Raw genomic sequence first — 19,728 nt, 5'->3', positions numbered from 1 at the left:
AATGTTAGCTGGGAAGCATAGTTTTGAAAGACAGAGCCGGCGGAGATCGCTCTGAAGGGGATGGCTTCTCACACAGCCCTCCGTCACCTCTGGCATGCCAGACTGTCTCCCCTTCCAGAGCTTTTATCCTGCTGCCCTTGCTGCTTAAAACTTTGAATTAACCAAGCCTTGGCAGGGCAGAGGCTCTAGAAGGGGAGAGGCCAGAGGCAATGGAGGGCTGTGAGAAAATCCAGACTCGGAGCAATCTCCACCAGCTCTGTCTTTCGAAACTATGGCCATTTCCGCACGGCTTACCTCAACCCGGAACGATGCACAACATGCCGAAAAAACACAGAAGATGGTGTTTTCTCGCACAAGTTTTGCGCAATGTTGTGCAACATCACGCAAAACTCGTGTGAGAAAATGCGATCTTCCGCATTTCTTTCGGCATGTTGTGCAGCGTTCCGGGTTGAGGTAAGCCGTGCGGAAACGGCCTGTGTTTCCCAGCTAACATTGCATCTCCCAACACGTGAAGAACACATGTCAGATGTTTTGTGAGAGAGACACTCTCTGTAGCGTGGAGATGTCATTTTGGGAGCACTCCAGCCTCCACTCAGAGGTTGGCCTGCCTAATTAAAGGGTGCACACTCCATTCCCAAACCTCCAAGTCTGGCTCATTTTTTGATTTGATTAAAGGGTGCACACTCCATTCCCAAACCTCCAAGTCTGGCTCATTTTTTGATTTGATATGGCATCACATATAGCTGACTATTAGCATTTTTCATGGAAGAAAAGGAAAGGCCAGTTTAAGTTTTGTAAAAGCACAGAAGAGAAGGGGGCCCCCTTAACAAATTATTTTAATAAGTGTTTGTATGCCCGATGTGAATTTTTCCTTCTGTGGAGAGAAAGTGGCTCGTGTAAGACAGCAGACAGATGCAGTGTGCCGGCAGCAGCAACCATTTGCTCTGCAATCCTCCGCCACAACCATTATTCTCCAGGAGGGAGCCAATAAAAAGAAATCATATAACATTTTATTGTGTTGGTGACACTAGTTATTATATCCAGTAGTCGGAATGCTCACCCAGAGGCACGGCCTTCCCTGTTCTTTAGTGTGGAAGAAATTGTTGGTCTGTCACAGGGAAAGTGCAATGCTAAAAAAAAAAATAGGAGGAAAGTTAGAATTTGTTCTGGAGCCCTTATAATATTACACAGTGATGTAAAGCATAAATGCAGCTGAGCACTTTGGAGAGCAAAGGAGCTAATAAAAAAGAAACACCTACAAATGATTGGAGACTGCCAGCAGTGCCGTTTCAACAGTTTTAAGGGGGGGGGAGAGAGAAGGCAGCAAAAATGAGTGTATTGCCATAAAGAAAATGATATCACAACTTGTTTTTTTTCCTCCAAAAAAGTGTATCAGACTCAGATCCGGGAGACCCCTGTTGGAATCCCTGCTCTGCCACGGAGGCTTCCTAGGTGCCCTTGATCCAGTCCCACGCGCTCAGCCTAACCTACCTCACAGGGTTGTTGGGATGGCAAAATGGGGTGGAAACCACGTGTGTTGCTCTGAGCTTTTTGGTGGAAGGTTGAGACAATTCAGAGAGATTTACCTGACAGATCTGAAATGATGCCTTCCACAATGACAACCAGTGCTGAGATCTGAAACCAGCACTTCTGTTGGTAGCGATTGATTCCTCACAGAACCCCTTCAGCCCCTTTTCAAGCAGTTTGTAGGCATTTGGAAATCTATTGCAAGAATTATTATTATAGGTGTGTATGACTTTCATGTTCATATATGTAGCTAAATCTTATGCCATCAGAAAGGTTTTTAGTTCAGTGGTGAAGCACGTGTTTTTCATTAACATGACCCCCCCCCGTGTCCTCCACCAATGCACTGATGTCACTTCCAAGCACATAGGAAGTGACAGCAGCATGCCACCAGCAACTTAATGACATCACTGGAGAGCGCACACACACACACACACTCACCCTGCTACGCAGTAAATCCATCACCACCCACCACTTTCTGGGGGGACCCGGCATCCCTGCCCCATCGTCACAATCTCCAGTGTCTCCAGTTAAAAGAACTCAACTAGCATGGCTAAGAAAGACTTCTTGCCTTAGCAAGAGTAACAGCCTGGCAGCCCTGAGCTAGCTTGAAACTGATGGCCCAATGAAATTTAAGGTGACTTCTTCCTCTTCAAATGAAGATTCTAGAGTGATTATCCCATATCCACCAAGTGGAACAGTGGGCCAAGCTAGAAGTGACGAATTGCACTTGAATGGCAAGTGAACAGACTCACATGTATTCCTCCGTGTTCACTTGCGCTCCACTTGTGCTCCACTCAATCACTATGTGAACAAGTGGAGTGCAAGTGGAGCACAAGTGAACAGGGAGGAATACATGTGAGTGATCGAGTTGAAACACGTAGTGATCGAGAGGAACGCAAGTGGAGCGCAAGTGACCAGGGAGGAATATATGTGAGTGATCAAGTGGAAACATGTAGTGATTGAGTGGAGCGCAAGTGGAGTGCAAGTGAACAGGGAGGAATACATGTGAGTGATCGAGTGGAAACACGTAGTGATTCAGTGGAACGCAAGTGAACAGGGAGGAATACATTGAGTGATCGAGTGGATACACGTAGTGATCGAGTGGAGCACAAGTGAACAGGGAGGAATACATGTGAGTGATCGAGTGGATACACGTAGTGATCGAGTGGAGCGCAAGTGAACAGGGAGGAATACATGTGAATGATCAAGTGGATACATGTAGTGATCCAGTGGGGTGCAAGTGGAGCACAAGTGAACAGGGAGGAATACGTGTGAATGATCAAGTGGATACATGTAGTGATCGAGTGGAGCACAAGTAGAGTGCAAGTGAGCAGGGAGGAATACATGTGAGTGATCGAGTGGATACATGTAGTGATTGAGTGGAGTGCAAGTGAACAGGAAGGAATACATGTGAGTGATCGAGTGGATACATGTAGTGATCCAGTGGAGTGCAAGTGGAACGCAAGTGAACAGGGAGGAATACATGTGAATGATCGAGTGGAGCGCAAGTGAACAGGGAGGAATACATGTGAGTGATCAAGTGGATACATGTAGTGATCAAGTGGAGTGCAAGTGGAGCACAAGTGAACAGGGAGGAATACGTGTGAATGATCAAGTGGATACACATAGTGATCGAGTGGAGCACAAGTAGAGTGCAAGTGAGCAGGGAGGAATACATGTGAGTGATCGAGTGGATACACGTAGTGATCAAGTGGAGCACAAGTGGAACACAAGTGAACAGGGAGGAATACACGTGAGGGCCAAGCTACACATGACGAATGACACTTGAACGGCAAGGGGATTGAGTGGAGGGCAAGTGAACAGGGAGAAATACACTTGCTGTTCAAGTGTCATTCGTCATGTGTAGCTTGGCCCACAGTCTGTTCACTTGCCATTCGAGTGTAATTCGTCACTTCTAGCTTGGCCCAGTGAAAGAAGAATGCCTGGTGTCATTTCATGGTGTAAACCTAAGGTAAGCAGTGCGTTGTGACCAAACAAATGGGAAAACCAGTGTAACATACCTTAAAAGAAAAAAGCGGGACCCAAAATCATAGTCCGGCGCCAAAAGAAATGTACGTTCCACCTGGACAATTACTCATCATCTTCTTGGTCCCAGAGTTCTCATTCAGTTCCACGCAAGGCCAGTTCTGATGGTTCGCCTTAGCAAAGGGCAAAGGGTCATTTGTCACATGGGAATGTACCACTATGTGCTTGGAATCACTTGATGGGCTGATCATCTTTATTATCCTGCCAGGTGGTGAGGAAAATCTTTTGATATCCAACCGTAAGTAAACACATTTGACTAGTTTCGTCTGCGGAAAACAGGTGCAAGTTTATTCGTTTCTAACGTGCTTCTGTGCAGACAGTCGGGAATGGTTTTGAACTATTTTGTGGCTGTTGTGATTCCAATTCAAGTTATGGAATCATTCTGTTGCTGCCAGGAATTTTGTATCAAACATGTTTGACAGCTGGACTTACCGTAATCAACTATGACAATCAAATGTGAGCCAATCACAGAGCCTGTTGCATTCAGCACTAAATGACTTGGATGCCTGCTGATCAGATTTACAGGAGTCTTTGGAAAGCTGGGCTATCAGGGTGGTCCCTGCCATACTTTGGGGGTTTGGGAGGTTCACTGTCGGGCATCAGGCCTGATCTCCTGTGCCCTGCTTTAAGAGTGCTACTGAGTGCTACATGTCAGAGAAGCTGTGAGAAGGAATGTTATCAACATTACCAGGGAGACGCAGCCAGTTACCAGGGAGACACGGCCAGTTGGCTGAAGAAGACCAGTGTCAGATATGCCTCCAGCATATCTGTCACGGGTTATGGATTTCTTGCTGCAGTATGTAGTGTACCTCTGAGAACATGCAGAGGGAACTTGTTTTGCTGAATGGTTGCTAGCTGCTTATCTTGCAGGTGTTTTGGTTACCATTTCCTGGCCGGCCAGTGAACATGGCCTTGAAATTCCAGCCGAGACCGCACCAATCTCCTGAGAGACTAAGCAGAGCTCATCCTTTCCCTCCTCCCCTCTCTCCTGGCTCCCTGGCTCAGTGTGCCAAAATCCTAACAGACTTTCTTTCCCATTGAGGGTGGGGAGTTTGCCCTATAATTAACCTTGCTTTGCTACCTTGCGTCACTTCGGCCAATGATCCTGTCTGACCATCTTGATACTGGCATTCTTCTTTAATAAAGTAACTTTAACTCATATACCTGAGTGATACAGTGAAGTTCTTGGGGAACTGTTTTGACTAGGCCGGTTCTGGCAAGACAACCGGCCTAGTCAAAACAACAACTTTGTTTACTTTCACTTTACCTTCTTCAGCTAATTAGAACTTAGCTTAGAGTGTAACTAAGGGGGGAATAGAATGAGTTGGGCTTGAAGAGTTTAATGCTTAGCAGGGGGAGAGAATGGTTATTCCTGTCAATGAAATGTCTACTGTACTGAGCTCTTAGATTATCAATAAATCTTTAACTCGTGCATCCTTGGATTCGTGCAGTGAAGTTACTTGAGATCTAAGCTGGCAGTCTCTGAAAACAGCTGATCCATAGAGATCAGCATCCATGACTGTGGCTAAGGGCTACTTAGATAAATGGCCATATTTTTTAATTGTTTAAAAAAATTGTTTGTTTGAGGACAACCTTTATTTATGACTGATTTATATGACTCGTGATTGGTTTACCAGGCTCTTTAAACAATTGCCTGCCAAGCAAGCCAGCGAAGATGAGAGGAGTCGAAGTCCATCATGGTGTGTCAGAATGCACATGCACACAAAGCCAGTTTCACAGTACTGCACTGACAGGAAGGAATATACTGAAGCAATCCACTGAACAGCTACAAACGGGTCAATGAACAGCCAAACAGGCTGTCAAAAATCATTTCCCTGTCCTCAGCTGGTGAACAGGATGTTAGCTAACCTGGTGGGCAAGCATCCATAGTTGCCTACATGCTAGCTAAAAGTTATTTCTGGTAAAAGTTATCTCTGAATGCGTCCAAAGACCGTTGAACATTGCACAGCATTCCTTTACATAGCATTCATTCATCAAGATTGTGCAATATCCAACCATGTGTGGATGCCCTTCACGCACTGCTACAGTGCGTTATTGCCTATAGTGTCACTATTTCATAGTTCTTTATGTGAGGAGAAGAAAGGTTTATTATGTTCTCACTGTGTTAAAATTTAATCCATTCCGATAATTGTAGTGTTTGCACTGATTTCCAAAATACGTATCTTTTCCATGAAACATATTCCTGTCTTTCTAGCATACAGGGGTGGGGAGAGGCTGTTCTTTTAAAATATACCTTTGAAGAAAACTTTCAAAACACTATTTTGTAATAAATAGCATTTCTTGCATGCTTATAAAACATGGGAGCGGGGCTTAAATAAGCTCTTATGGTACATAATTGGAATTATTCATATGTGTTCTCTGTGCATAGGGAGGTTTGAATGTTGTGTTAATATTTTGTTCCTTTTAAAATTATGCACATTCACATATATTGTTTGCAAACCCCATGATGTGAAAAGATGCTTTAAAAATCCCACTCAGTATTAATTGTGCCTACTGTAGGCCCAATTAATAGCATACACACAGAACCAAACACATGCAGAAGCATCAATCTTGGATCCAGTACCAGCTGAGAATACACACCATGAAAACAGCAAGTACTGAAATTGTTACAAGGACACAAAGAACCACTGGAAGTGCAGAAGCTGAGAAAACAAGGAAGACATTTCTGAAAAGAGAACAGTGGCCATGAAACTATCGCTCAAGACAATACCTTTCTCATTCAATGTCACCAGCCCAGCCATGGGATGCTAAGCAGACAACCATTTTACCAGGGTGAAATGTCAAAATTGCCTGGTCAAAGGCTAGATCCTATTAGCTTTTTCACTGGTGCTCCTCATCACTAAACCAGTCAAGTATGGTCTTTTGTGTAAACAGGTACCACAATCCCAAGCTCCATTTTTTTAGAAGTCATTCTTGCACTAGCAGAAAAGCTGTTACGATCCAACCTCAACTGAAAGATTGTCAGATAGGCTTTCAGCCTATCTGTCATGCATCAAGCATCATATATATTTTGCTTCAGTGCCTCTGAGTAAGTGCAGAGTAGATCCAGAGCTGTGTAGTCTTCTTGCTAACTGCTTATCTTCCAGGCAAGGTGTTTTGGTTACAACCGAGTTCCTGCAGAAGCCTGGGAATGTGACCTTGAGTCCACTACAGAGTGCACCAAGCTCCTCTTCTTCCCCCTTCCTTCTTCCCAGGCGATGTGTGCCAAAACTCCTAACTGCCTCTTCTTCCAACGGGTGTGTGTGTGTGTGTGTGTGTGTGTGTGTAAGAGACACTGACCTATAACTGATCTGACTTTCCCACCTTTAGACATTCCAGTCAATTCCCTTGTTACGGCATCTTGATACTGGTATTTCCTCTAATAAACATTTTTAACTCATGCACTGGAGTGATGCAGTGAAGTGTTTGGGAGAAGTACCTGACAAGACCTGATATTGACTTCAAAATTCACTACCCATAAGACAGTCTGATGGAAAACTTTACATCACGTACAGATGACCAAGCAACCAAGAAGCAAAAAATTAAAATGATTTGTTGATTGTACACAGCTGTGTGTATGTACAGTCAAGTTGCAATCGACACGGCAACCCCCATTGTTCACATAGATGAAAATTTTAGTACACATCCTGTCACAAACCTCTACCAAACCTCTATCAAGGTTGTGAAATCTGAGTTTGTGTCTCTTCCTTCATAGCCTTTAATAGCACTTTTACCTGGAGTGTAACACTGCAGCAGCAGGATGCGGGCTGTAGGCAGTTTTATGTCAGGCAACATCTATAATATCAACGTTATTCTACTAATAACAATAATAACCAATTTGTGCAAATAGGGCTCAAGTTGTCAATAGTATTCTCCGTCAGCTATGGGCCCCCAAAAGGCAGCCCAGAAGCCAGGGGGCCTTGCTAAACACCAACCGCAGAGATGGTGGAATGGATTGAGCTGCTGGAGAAGATGGCTCAGCAGCTGAGGGTATCACTGGTGTGGCCCCATCGCAGGTTGGCAGCTTTACAGGCAGCCTTGTTTGATGATACCGCAGGCATGGATATGGTCATGGGTTTGGATTTGCAGGAGACGGGGGGGGGGAGTTCTGTCCAGAGGAGCAGGAGTCATCTGGGTCCAGTTCACAGCAAAGAAGGAAGTCACGTCAGGGGGGCGCACAGACGGCTGGCTGCCAAATCAGTGATGAGTGTCTCACATGCAATACACAAGTGCAGCACACTTTCCCTACAGATGAAGAGGTTGAGTGGGTGCCTGCCACATGGGGAGGCACAAAGGAATATTCAGGCACCCCACCAGCCGTGCCTCCATCTAATACTTTTATACAAAAATGCATGCTATAAATAGTACTCTGTTCCACTATTGGCAACGGCCAGGCAAGAGATAACCAAAAGTCCAACAACACCATGGGTTGTATGTTGTGTTCTCTTATAGGTGCGTGGATTCGTGGTGCTCCACAGGTAAGTGAGGGACAGGTCAAAGACCAAAGACCAAACTGAACTTCCACTGAATCTTTTTCCTTCTGTACATGGATCCAGAGGTGTCAGGACTCAATCCTTCTGAGAACCCGACAAGCGGCCAGGCTGAAGTTTGCTTGTGTCATGTGTTACAGTTTCATCAGGGGTCCTCAATCCATATCACCCCGGATCAGCCAACACACGTAACTCTTTCCTGTGTGTCAGACCCGATGCACCAAAAAAGACTCTGTTTAAACAGGCAACTCCGTTGACGATCCAGCATCTCCATTCCCCTTCCTGGCCGATGCCACTCAAGGGATCCATCCCCGTGGGGTGCCTTCAAACACCCCTTGGTAGCTGAGATCACTACTGGGGAGACAGAAGTGGAGCCTCACCCCTCCTTCAACCAACTCACTCGCGTTGGGCCCACACTCATCCACAGGGTTTTCAAATTTTTCTACTAGTTTGTTTCTTTATTTCAACATTTAACTTTAAACTGCTGATCTCCATCAACATTTATAACATAAGCTGACCATTTGAGGGGAGGCTACACTAAGCACACTTCTTGGGTGCCCACCGGGCAGGTCTACCCTGGCTCCAAACTCAGCTGGCAGTTTTACTGAACTTGTTCATCACAGCCAGCACAGCCTCCTGTGCCCAGACATGCCCAGCTTCATCCTCCTCCATGGATGGGTGGTGTAGTGGTTAGAGTGCTGGATTGGGACTTTCAGGTTCAAATCTACACACTGCCATGGAAGCTTGCAGGTCACCTTGGGCCAGTGACACACACACACACACACACAACCTAACCTACCTCACAGGGTTGATCTGCAAATAAAATGGAACAGAGAACAATACAAGTCCCTTTGGGTCCCCTTTGGGGAGAAAGTGGGATATAATTTGAGTAATTTTGATAGGTACTTAGTAGTAATAGTAGTAGTAGTAGTAGTAGTAGTAGTAGTAGTAGTAGTAGTAGTAGTAGTAGTAGTAATAGTAGTTACTAGGGTTGTCATGTCTCCTGCTGTGGAGGGATAACTCCTGCTAGTATCCCATGTTGCCCATGACCACTCGGAGTAGTGGCAGGATAATTTTTTTTAATGCCAGTGTTTCATGTGCTACGATATTGCTTCCAAGGAAGATGGGAAGTGACATCACATTGCTCTAGGAATTGTTAGAAACTCTTTGGTTTTACCTTAGAGTTTCAGATAATTTCTACACCAAGGTGACATTATTTTCAGTTTTTCCCAGAAGTGGCGCCACTGAGCAACTAACACTTGCACCCGCATGTCCCACCCCCAAGCTGCCAGCAGGTAGGTACTCAGAGATAAAAGCTGCAGCGACCTCCAGTTTTGGTGCATCAGCCAAGGAGTATGCTCACAGTTCAATCCTAAACAAAGCTGTGCTCTTCTAAGTTTGGTGTAGTGGTTAAAAGCACTGGACTCTAATCTGGAGAGCTGGGTTTGATTCCCCACTCCTCCCCTTGAAGCCAGCTGGGTGACCTAGAGTCAGTCACAGCTCTCTCACAGCTCTCTCAACTCCACCCACCTCACAGGGTGATTGTTGTGGGGATAATAATAGCATACTTTGTAAACCGCTCCGAGTGGGTGTTAAGTCATCCTGAAGGGTGGTATATAAATCGAATGTTGTTGTTGTTGTTGTTGTTAAGTCCATTGAGTTCAGGGCTGGTGTATCCATGGAGGTGGGTCCGGCAGCCGCCTCGAGCGCTGAGGCACCAGAGGGAGCACTGGGGGCGGGGGCGCACGCCGCAGAGCTGGGGGCTCCGCCCTGGCCACCTGCCGTGCCTGGCCTGCAGCTGCTGTGCCCGGGCGGGAGCGTGTGCTGGCTGCGGCAGCACTGGGCAATCTGAGCAGGCAGTCTCCCAGCCCTCCCACTCAGTTGACCCGTGCTGCCGCTGCCACCTGCACACAGCTGCAGGCCAGGTGTGGCAGGCGGACGGGGCAGTGTGGGGCAACTGAGCGAGAGGGCTGGGAGGACACCCATGTGCCGTCCAAGCTGCCTGCTGCACCAATGGAGCTGGCTCGCAGCGGCATGCTGCATGATGACATCACACACAGTGATGTCACACGCAGTCCTGCCCCCGGCCTCAGGTGCCAGAAACTCTGGCACCAGACCCAATTGAATTCAATGGACATAGAAGGATGTAATTCAGCTCAGGAGTGCACTGTAAATGTGTGCATGCACCCCCAGAGACCAACTAGTGAGAGCACCAGCATCCATTCACTATCCAGCAGAGATTTTTTGTTCCTTTCTTGCTTGGTTGGCAGCACTGTCATTACAGATGTCAGGAGAAGAGGCGGAAGAGGCCTGAGACTGAAAGAATGCTCTGTTCAGGGCACCAAAGTCTCCTTCTCTTCCGTTAGGCATGAGGTCAGCCCTGTTCTATAGCCAATTTCTCATATCCCTGCAAGCTCAGTGAGCCGAAGAAACGCATCCCTCAAACGAGAGGCTTCTGGCTCTCTCCTCCGGGTGGAGACCAGCCTCACTCTCCGCTCCACTTCATCCCTTGGCCCAATCCAGCATCTATTCAAATCCACCGGAAGATTGTTTTCAGTGAATGTCCTGGGAAGGTGCAGTGCCCTTTTCAGGTGGCGGGAAGAAAAGAAAAAGAGGTTTCCAGCAGTCACAGCAAGTTAATGGCAACATAAATTAATTTTAGTGGCTACTCTTATGAAATAGTAAAGAGTCCAGTAGCACCTTTAAGGCTAACCAATTTTACTGTAGCATAAGCTTTTGAGAACCACAGCTCTCTTCATCAGATGCATCATCAGAGAGCTGTGGTTCTCAAAAGCTTATGCTACAATAAAGTTGGTTGCATCTGACGAAGAGAGCTGTGGTTCTTGAAAGCTTATGCTACAGTAAGATTGGTTAGTCTTAAAGGTGCTACTGGACTCTTTTTGATTTTGCTACTACAGACTAACACGGCTATTTTGCTACTACAGACTAACACGGCTATCTCCTCCGGATCTACTCTTATGAAAGTTGATCTTGCTGCATACTGGGGCAGTAAGTGCAATTACTTCCTTTTCTAAATATTGGATGGCAATTTATTCTTTTTTACAGGACTTCTCTCTGTGTGTTTAGGCCATTGCTTGGTTGTTTGTTTAAATATTTGTGTGTTTTTCTCCCCAAAAGGGACCCCAAACCGAATTATCAGCAAACCCCCCAATTCTGTTCATTCCGGGGCTGGCCTTGGATCCACTGGAGGCCCTCTCAAAGCCCCAGGCTGTGGGCCAAGAGCCCTTTGGCTCTCGCCAGGCAACTTGTGCCTCTGGTAATTCCCCAGCTCTTACCTCCCGAAAGAGAGAGAGAGACCAATGTCCACCTTGATCTTCTACAGCTGCTCCCCTTGGCATGTTCCCACAATCCCCCTCCCTGCTAAAAGATCCACACAAGCTTTTAATATCGGGAATAGGAAGAAAGACAAGCAGGAAATCTTGACTCTCCCTGAGATGACTGGGAATGCACAATTCCTCATTTAGAGACTGCAATTAAGCAGCGCATGATGCCTGTGGGTGCCATAGTGACCACCAATGTGTTCCTGGGTGCCAGCTTGTTTCTTCAGTCTTGGAGACGGATACAAAGAGTCTTGAATGTAATGGATAATATGGAATTTCAGAGCTGAGTTCATCCTGGGCAGGCATAGTACAGCTGGGTGCTCACAGCTTGCCCCTAGTCAAAGACTTCCCTTTAAAAAGAGAGATTTTATTTTTTAAAGAAAAGTTATGAAAATAAAAAGTGCATAATAAAGGATTGGAAATTAAGTTGATTGGAAATTAAGTTGAGACATACAATCCTATATAAACAATACGTATAGAATAGTTTTGAGAGTTAAACAAGCAGTACATTTAAACTTACCTAGTAAACAAAAACATTCTAAATTTATCATACCTAAGCATAGATGCATCATAATTCTCCTTCTCTTTCCTTCCATCCTTCCTTCCCTCCTCTTGGTTAGTTTTAGTTATGCAAACTTCTATATCAGTTAATTTCTGCCTAAGTAATCAAAGTGGTTGTTAGTTGTTGTAGATTTTCCAGGCTGTATAGCCGTGGTCTTGGCATTGTAGTTCCTGACGTTCCGCCAGCAGCAGTGATTGGCATCTTCAGAGGTGTAGCACCAAAAGACAGAGATCTTTCAGTGTCACAGTGTGGAGAAGATGTTAGCAGGTAATTAATATCTGCTCAGGAAGGTGGGTTTGGGCTGAGTCATCCTGTAAGAGTTTCCCAGGGTGTGGCATGCTAATGGGGGGAAGCTTCACTGTATCCTGAGGAGGTTCTTTTGCATATGGATTGCTATAGCATATCAACCACCAAGTGGCTTGTTGGGGTGGGGGCTGCTCCTTTGGAAGTTGTTTAGCAGATTCAAGATGGCCCCCTGACAGCAGTGCTGATTCTATGACCCAGTATGAATTCAGAATAAAAGAGGCACCATGTACCACAATCTAACATTCACTGGTTTATAGATGCTCAGCTATTCCAAAAAGGTATTGAAAAATTTCATCTGAAGGTTCTTCAAGTGCTTATGGATTTAACCAGATCTTTACTCCTACTACTATAGCAATAGTTGTCATGTATGTCTGTACCCATCCATCCATGCCAAATTTAATTCTGATTTAGAAGCTTAGAGCAGAACCACAAGTGACAAAAGGCACAGATTGGACACTTGTCAGCTTCCCTCAAGTTTTGATGGGAAATGTAGGCAGCTTGGCGGAATGTTGGACAAGTGACAGTTGAAAAGTCCATTGGACAGCAGTCAGAGAGCGAAGCTGCGAGACCAGGATGCCTACATTTCCCATCAAAACTTGAGGGAAGCAGACAAGTGTCCAATCTGTGCCTTTTGTCACTTGTGGTTCTGCTCTTAGTCTAGTAATTGTAAACGGAATCTTAAGGTGACTTGATTTCCTGTTGCTAGTGCTCTGTTTCTCAGGCTTTCACAGGTGGCTGTCTGCTGGACGCCAATGTTTGTGACCTTGCATTTTCTCTCAGGCTATGATATGTCTTTCGTCCTAACAATGAATCGTGATAGCCCAAATATGTAAAATGTTCTCACCAGGAAAGAGAGGCAAAAGTTTGTTTGGAATTGGGAGGGGGAGGAAAACCAGGGTAGAAAAGAAATGTGTTTTTCCCATGTTGTCATTCCTGTCAAGTTTTCTACTCGAGCTGCTTAGCTGCTTACCTTGCTCCTACGTAGACCTATCGACCTGAATATGGAAAAGATCTGATTTCTGAATAAAAGTCATTTAACCAAGGACCTGTGTCTGGCTATAATGATCCAGAGATCTGTCTGCCATATCCTGTCATCCAGAGCCTGACAACAGTAGTAACAGCACCTACAATAGCAGGATGCTAATGATCAAGATGGAGGGTCTGGCCTGGAGACCAAGTCCTCTGAGGAAAGGTTGAAGGAGCTCGGTATGTTTAGCCTGGAGAGGAGGTGACTGAGAGGTGATATGATAGCCCTCTTCAAGTATTTGAAGGGCTGTCATATAGAGGAGGGCGCAGAGTTGTTTTCTGTTGCTCCAGAAACAATGGGTTAAATTAAAGCAAAAATATTTTTAGCTAAACATTAGGAAGAACTCCCTGACAGTTAGAGCTGTTTGTCAGTGGAACAGGCTTCCTCGGGAGGTGGGGAGGGGCTCTCCTTCATTGGAGGTATTAAAGAAGAGGCTAGATGGCCACCTGACGGCTATGATGATTCTCTGATTTAATATGAATGTACACGGATCAAGAAAGGGAGCGCATGAAGGATGAGCCAGTGCTAGGCTCTCTTGGCCCACTCATATTTGCCCAGGGTAATGCTGATCACCACTTTGGGGTCAGGAAGGAATTTTTGTCCAAGCCAAATCGGCCAGGAATCCTGGATTACCTTCCTCTGGGCACTGAGCAGGGGTCAGCTGTGAATGTTCTGCATTGTGCAGGGGAGTTGAAATAGATGGCCACTGGGGTCTTTCTAGTCTATATTTCTACATTTCTCTTAGGGTTTCCAATAGTACCTTAGCAATTGTCAGGAGTTGTAGGGGACACTTCTTAGGGATAGCAGAGTTTGGGGTGGTGCTAAGGGAGATGCCCATGTCCCTGGACTCCCTGCCCACCCCTCCAGGGTAAGCCGGAGTAGCACAGGCTGGGAGGCTGGCCAGGAGGCGGGACCACTGCCTGTGCTCTGGCTGGGCCGTACGCCCACTCCATGGCCTTCCAGCTGGGCACTGAAGCAGTGGGGTGGTGGGCCGCGGCCCAGCTGGAGCCTTGCATGTCTGCCATGCGCCTTTCCAGGCACTGGTGCGGGGACCAGCCGGGTGTGGTGGCAGGCTTGGCCCAGCTGGGTCATGTGGGTCCCTGCGTGGCTGAGCTGGCATGGGCCTGTCCCTGGCTCTCCCGGGCAGCACAGCGCAGGGATCCGGCTAGCGCTGCCACTGCTGGCTTTACTATTGGGACAAGCATGCAGGGAGTGGGTCTGGGCACACATGGCTCCAGCTGAGCTGCAGCCCAGTGCCTTGCTGACTCGGTGCCTGGTGGAACCATGGTCCTGTCTCCCAGTTGGCCTCCCAGTCAGCCTTCAGGGAGTGCCAGGAAGGTGGGAGGGTTTGAAGACTCGTTGGAGGTGGGGAAAACCTTTCCTCCCAACAGAGCGAAGGAGAGTAGGGCCGGCTGGCCACCACCTGCATGCTGCAGTCTGGCTCTGGAGATTTAAACACCCCCTCCTCCTCACACAGTTCTGAGAGCTTGTCAGTCAAACGAGACGCCTACACTTCCCATGAAAACTTACGGGAAACTGACACGTGTTTTCCCTGTGTCAGGCATCACTTGTAGCTTGGCTCATAGACAAATGACTTACAGGCAGCTCCCGTGCCCTGGAGAGAGCAGAGATAATGAGGCTTCCTGAGGAAACTCTCAGTCTAAATCTCCTCAAGTTCCATGCTTCCCCTCATGTATCTAACCTAATCAGGCTATTCAGTGAACCTGATAACCTTCCCATCTGATACTTACCAGGTGATCAAGCAATATTTTTACCTATAGCTCATCCCAGATATTCATGTAACACTTTTCCCAACTTATTGTTCCACTTCCAGACAAGCCGTTAAGGTATTTGTTTCTGGAAGCAAGCTGTCGGTTTTGCTCCAGGGTACATTTTGCACTATAACTGGGCTGTCCATCCATGTTCAGTGTGCGTCTGTTCTGGGACCCATCCGTGCACCCCCAAACTTGTTTCGGCTTCTTCTACTCCTTCTTCATGAAATGCTGGTCATTTTGCTGCACCTTCATGGACCTCTTCTCCTCTTCAAGACTGGTAAATATCACCGTTCCCCTGAAACTGCTTTCTCATTTCCTCACTGTTTTCCTAGTTAGCTCTGTGTGCAAGTTGTGTGTGTTTTCTGTATGTTTGCTTTTTATTTCTCTTTTAATAAAAGAAACCTTTCCTGTAGAACATCTACCTGTTTATTTGAGCATTCTCTAAGGAAACAATCCAGGTATACATAGGTGGAGATTTCCCAGTTACCCTCCGTTGCAACTCCTTTAATGCTAGTTCTCCCAACTCACAAGGAGGGCCTCCCCATTAAGGTAACGGGAGGGGGGACACGGAACATGTAAAAGGGGGGGTTAAATCCCCCCTTCAAAAAATTCTGAGAATTCTGACCAAGATCTCACAAAACCTCGAACAATTGTAGTTGTCATTTTGATGTTGCCTAGCAAACCAGCATCACAGGCAGAAGAAGAGACTGGAGGCAGGAACGGAAGAGTCAGGGCCAAGCTACACATGACGAATGACACTTGAATGGCAAGTGTATTTCTCCCTATTCACTTGCCCTCCACTCAATCCACTTGCCGTTCAAGTGTCATTCGTCATGTGTAGCTTGGCCCTCAGGGATGATTAGGGATGGAGAATGGATAGAAAGTGGTAATCAGGAGGCAGAGAAGGGAAAGAAGGAATAGATCAGAGTTGAGGAGAAGGCAGAAATTGGGCGGAGGTGAATGCCTCCTCTGAGGGGGCATCATTTTTATATATAAAAGCTTGGGGGCTTTCCCCCCTTCTTTATTTAAAACCATGCTTCCTCCATCACCACCACTCATGTATCTTTAAGCAGAGAACCCCAGCTTTTTATTATTGTTTAAAACAAAAGCCTGAACAGAGAGACAAAAAAGAGAAGTCTCCCCCTTCAACAAACTTTAAATGAAAGCAAGAGCAAAGGAAAAAAAAACCCTAGAGAATTTGGACTGAGTGATTTGCACAACAGTAAGGGAGGAGGAAGAGAGACAGATTGGTGGGATGCAACCTTTAAAAAAAAAAGGAGGAAGAGAATCAACATTTCCCCTAAATATCACTATATGGGAAGGTGGGGGGGAGGCTAGGTGAAATGTGCGCAAACACGACATTCTGCTAAGTCAGTCACAAGCACTATGTGTCAAAATGTCAATTGTGTATATTTCCTAAGGAGTTTGATGATTTTTTGAAGGAGGATAACAGACAATTACATGAGTAAATCACGAGTATGTATGCACACCCACATTACTAAACACACAGAGAGGAAAAGGAAGTTTGTTATTTATGTATTAAAAATAAATATCCTATTTTTTTTCTTCAAACAGCTGGCAATGATAATATTAACACTAAGTCTAATCATCTCAAACACAAAAACAGAACAGAAATTAAATTAAAAATTAAAAAATGAAAACAGCAGCAATTAAAATCAGCAGAAACATAAGCAGAAGCACTTTAAATCAGCAGTACACAAAGAACATTTTCTGGAGTTAACAAAAAATTAGGTTAAAGGACATTGGGGGGAATAATATTCTCACTTATATTTAAAAGTAAGCAGAGAGAGGGCCCAATGTACTTCTGAAGGTAGAAAATTCCATCATTTAGGTGCCAAACATCAAAAATGACTGAAGCCCTGTTAAATCTTGCAGGTACAGATCTTGTAGTTAAAGTAGTTACAGACATAGTTGATGTTGATAGACAAGAAACAAATGTTAAATGCTGTGATGTTTGGTATGTATGTGTAGAATTATTGGCTATTAGCATGTATTTCATGTTGCCTGGACACAGTAAAATTTCTTAATAGGGAAAAATCTGTTTTCAGTTGGGCTTGCATGTTCCAGCATTTTTTTTAAAAAAAAATAATTTATTTTTTTAAAAAAAATTCAATACACAAACTTTGAAACAGGCTGCTAGGAGCAGATGACAATCATATGGTATCAGAGTTATATAATCTTATAAACAGTCTCTTCTCAGTTCTCTTTCAGCATCATTCTGTCTTTCCAAACACTTTTCAAAAATGTATAACAGTAATCTTTTGGATGTAACTGAGACATGCATAGTACTAATGTAACAATTTCAACCACCCCCCCAAAAGCTGGAGAAGATGCTTTGGAAAATGAGAATTTGGAAAAAAAAACAGGGCAAAAGTTAGAATGCTGGGAAGTGATATTTGGTCTGAGGACACATTTGAGAAACTGCAACTAATCATTTACAACCACTGTGAGAAAAAGACAGTTACAAAACAACCAGAGGCAAATTTCTGATGTTGAGGAAGAAAACAAAGCAGGGTGACAAAGGACAGGCAACACTCTTTGACATATTGCACAAAGAAAGGAAAGGGAGCAAGATCAGGGGTCATTCCGTAGAAAAAGCTACAGGAACACATTAGCATAACGCATTCGCATAACTCATTTGCATATGCCACACCCCTTGACAATCCCTGGAAGTGTGTCAGGGCATAACTGATTTGCATATGCCATGCCCCCTAACATGACCTATCCTGGCTGTTTTAGACCCAATCCTGGCCATTCAGGGCCAAAATTGGGCCCAAAATGGCAAGAAGGGGCTGAAAATGGCCAAAAAGGGCCCCAAATTGGTCAGGATTGGGCCGCTGCTGAGCAGGAGAGTGATCCACTACCCGTCAGCCTGATCCTGGCTGTTTTGGGACCAGTCCTGGCTGTTTTGGGCCTGATCCTGGCCATTTGGGGCCCGCATTGGGCTGTTTCAACCCCGATCCAGGCCAAAACAGGCCCAAAATGACAAAAAATCAGGTGGGCAGGGCCACCTGACATGTGACCTTTTTGGAGAACTACCAGAACTGCGTTCCTGCACGTTCCCCCTCAAAATGAGCCCTGAGCAAGATTATAAATTACAATAAAGATGGAGACATGGGATTGCACTCCATGGGTCTGGTCCTAACATTTAGCACTTTCCTTCCACTGAAGCAAGAGACAGTCCGCTTTCCCTGTGCTGGAGGAAATCGCTTCTGTTAGTGCAAAAGATCCACCCCATTCATCCCACAGCACCCCAAGGGGAAAACAAAGGAGGAAATAAGGCACTGGCAGTTAGAACAAAATAGACAAGGTGTTCAAGGCAAGATTCATTGTCAAAAAATGAGCGGTAGGAACTTAAGAAAGCAAAAAACGAAGGATATGGATGTGAGTTCTCACACAGAAATCCTCCAAAGGAGAAAAATGGCAGACAGATTGCCAGAAAAACAAAAATTAGCAATTTGGAAAGCTAATAAATTCAATGAAAGTAATAATGGTGTAAAACATTGTAGACATCAACAAGACAGTATAAAAAGGTAAAAGGGTGTTCTCCTATTCCTTAAAAAGACTGGAGCATATAAAAAGAATAAAAGGGTAAAATGCTCAGTTCTGATCAAGTTAGTAGTCATGTCGTGTCTCCAGGCATCAATGACAGTTCAAAGAAGAGTGACTAAAAAGGTATGTGGGGAAAAGATACATAAAGTTGGGAAATCATGAATGTATCTAAAACAGACTAAAGTAAAGTCTACTACTGTATTATCAAAAAGAAAAAATGTCAGGGGTGTGCACGCACTATGTGCTGTCAAGTCACTCCTGAAGAATGGAACCGGAGCATGGATTCTTGAAACCTTATAAATCAAATGATATTATAAATTGAATGTTGTTGTTGTCGTTGTTGTTATACCCTGAAAATCTTTTTTTTTAATTTATTAGGTGAGTACAAATTACAAATATAATTTCCAATTAAAAACCTAAATATCAATTTTCCCCCACCCTTTCCCTCCCCCCTTTTTCAAAGACTTCCAACAGCTTTCCAACCTATATCTTATTCTATAACTTACTTATCTATTCTCTCTATGTGCTATTATCTCATATTCCGTTAATAAACTAAGTAATATCCATTAAAATCAAATCTATTCAGAACTTAAACTTGACAGTAATTAAAACTTCACTTTAACTGGTAAAGATCCCTATCCCTAATACTTTCCCCAATTAGTAACTTTCAAATTGCCATAATGGGGACTTCACGTCCCACTTTTTCTCCAAATACTCCTTTAATTTCCCCCCGTCATTAAAAAATTCTTCAGAATTCTTGTCTCTCAGCCTTCTTGTCATTTTGTCCATTTCCGCCATGTACAGCAACTTTTGTATCCACGCTCCAATAGATGGTATTTCTTGCACTTTCCATTTCTGCGCATATAGTATTCTTGCCGCTGTTGTCATATAAAATAACTATGTTCTGTATTGCGTAGGAACATCTTCCATATTTAAGTTCAGTAGCAGGAGTTCTGGGTTCTTTATTATTGAAATCTGCAAAATCTCATTTATCGCTTCTAAAATATCTCCCCAGTACTGCCTAGCGACCTCACAAGTCCACCACATATGATAGAATGATCCTTCATGACTTTTATATTTC

This window comes from Eublepharis macularius, chromosome 1, assembly GCF_028583425.1.
Source record: "Eublepharis macularius isolate TG4126 chromosome 1, MPM_Emac_v1.0, whole genome shotgun sequence".
Taxonomy (NCBI): Eukaryota; Metazoa; Chordata; class Lepidosauria; order Squamata; family Eublepharidae; genus Eublepharis; species Eublepharis macularius.
This window is presented reverse-complemented; position numbering follows the sequence as displayed.